Source organism: Nannospalax galili, unplaced genomic scaffold (assembly GCF_000622305.1).
Source record: "Nannospalax galili isolate Female #2095 unplaced genomic scaffold, S.galili_v1.0 scaffold1787, whole genome shotgun sequence".
NCBI lineage: Eukaryota > Metazoa > Chordata > Mammalia > Rodentia > Spalacidae > Nannospalax > Nannospalax galili.
The window spans coordinates 31,408-33,648 of NW_008355486.1; the positions used below are offsets into that span (position 1 = coordinate 31,408).

General features: G+C 44.7%; 1 pseudogene; it reads left to right on the plus strand.

Annotated features, from left to right (window-relative positions):
• The first annotated feature begins 711 nt into the window (after positions 1 to 711).
• LOC103749994 overlaps positions 712 to 2,241 on the plus strand; it is a 15,227-nt pseudogene continuing 13,697 nt past the window's right edge.

The window sequence follows — 2,241 nt, forward strand, 5'->3', positions numbered from 1 at the left end:
CACATTGAGAGGGCGACCATGAACAAATTTTAATTCATCACTTGCATCTACAGAACAGAGCTGGATGACTATTTAAAATAAAAAATATCATTGTCCAATGTAGCTGAAATAATACAAATTTAATTTATAAAAATAATGTTGCATGGTTTCAACAAGTTTCTAAGGAAATGAAATTCCTGGGGTTGGGGAACTGGCTTAGTGGTTAGGGGCATATTTTGTTCTGGCAGAGGACCTGAGGTCAGTTCCCAGCACCCATATCAGGCAGATCACAACCACCTGTACCTTCAGTTCCAGGGGATCTAATGCCCTCTTCTGGCCTCCATGGAAGCTCTACTTACATACACATACCCACACACAGCACACACACACATACACATAAAGAAAAATTTAAAAATCTTAAAAAAAAAATTCCTAATATGCCAAATGCCAGAACGGATTTACAGAGGTTGTTGTTGTTTTTGTTGTTGTTTTGTTGTTTTTTAAACTTAGCAAAATAGCTAGGAAGAAAATTTAAGTAGCAGAGCCCTACTTGGAGCAGTGCGGGTGGGGCCAGTGGGCCAGGAGAGGGATGTGGCAGGGGCTGTGAGAAGCCTGGATGGTCGAGTGGAATGCAGGCACTGGGCAGCTCTGAAGTGGCCACTCAGGACGGCAGAGACATGTCCGACCTGCTTCTGCTCCAATGCTGGGGGAGGCGGGGGCGAGTCCGCCATGATGAAGGATTTGGGGGCCCGAGCACTTGGCGGGTGGTTTGTTGGGCTTCTACCTGGAACAAGGAAGGAGATTACAATCTGGAGAGAAAGGATTGAGCTTGGTGGAGGCTACCCCAGAGAATGGTAACACTTTGTGTTAAAGATTGAGAAATACCAACCTGGAGAATTTAAAGAGTTTAACTTTTTTGGATTTTGCACTGAAACTTTTTGGACAGATTCTTGGCTCTTATGAAGGTGAAACTGAAACATTGTCTTATGCGGGGCCTCTCCCTCTCCTTGCCGGTTGTTGGCCACCGGTCCACGAGGACAAGGGGAGCAGAAGCGATGAGCAGGGTCAGGATGGCCAGTGAGCACTGATGGAAGAAAGCCCTTCCGGGGAGGCAGGTTCAGTGATGCAAACAGCTCCAGACTCAGTGAAACAGCTCCGTTTATTCAGTGGGAGAACTAGGGGAAATATAGTGTGGAGGCAGTAGCCAAAGCCTTAGCTGATAGGTGCTCATAGTATGCTTTATTTACATGTGGCAGTAGGCTCCTATCATCCGACTACCAGGCAATGCCTGATTATCATATAGAAAAACCTGGGGGTAGTTTTTACTCCAGGTAACTATGCCAAAGGTCATGTTCCAAATAAGGTCAGGCATCCGTGCTTGGCACTTTCCAGATAAGTCAGGAAGAGAGCAGGAGGCCCCCTGCTGAGAAGGGGAGTCCTTCCATTTGGCGTCAAGCCCCTTAGAGCTATCCGGACATGGAGGACTACAACCCTAACAGCAGGGTTTCCCAACAGTCTTACATTGGAGTCTGCTGTTTTTTGGTGGCTGCTAGAATAGAGCAAGAAGAAAGCAATGTTCCATCCATCCAGGATGTGATCTGTGTCAGTCAGTGTAAATGTGCAGCTTCTGACATGAAACAGATGGGAAAAACAATTCAGAAAAATTGCACTATGAATTGGAAGCTACTACTGCCTTATACCATACTCTTGCATTTTGTCATACTTCAGAAAGGAAAATATGCTGAGCCCTGATAAACTAGGAGCTCGGTTGAAAGCTTGTACCCGCTGACTTGTCTTCTCAAAAAGCAAATCCATCTGTATTAGCTTGTGCCTTCTTAATGTGGAAGTAGAAATGTTAAAATCAGTTGACTTCTTGGAAATTGTCCTGATTGTTAAAAAAACATTTGAAGATTAATGACACTGAATTCTATTGCTGGAAGGAATTAGTTTCTAAATGCCTAGCTGAGTATTGTTCTCCTAAATGTTGCAAACCAGATCTTAAGAAGCTGGTTTGGATTGTTTCAAGGCACACAGCCCTAGACCTCCACAACAGCTACTACAGTGTCCCTGAACTGCCAGCGATCCTGGAGGGGGGCTGTTTTGATGAACATGAAAGTGAGGACACCAGCTGTAGAGAGGTAGTTCCCTTCCCAATGACCAAGAGGACACCTTTTTTTTTTTACTTCAAAGTGGTGCAGACACTGTGCTTTCTGTCTTAGAATTCAGATTGTCTGTCAGGATTTCAAGTATATGCACCTGTTT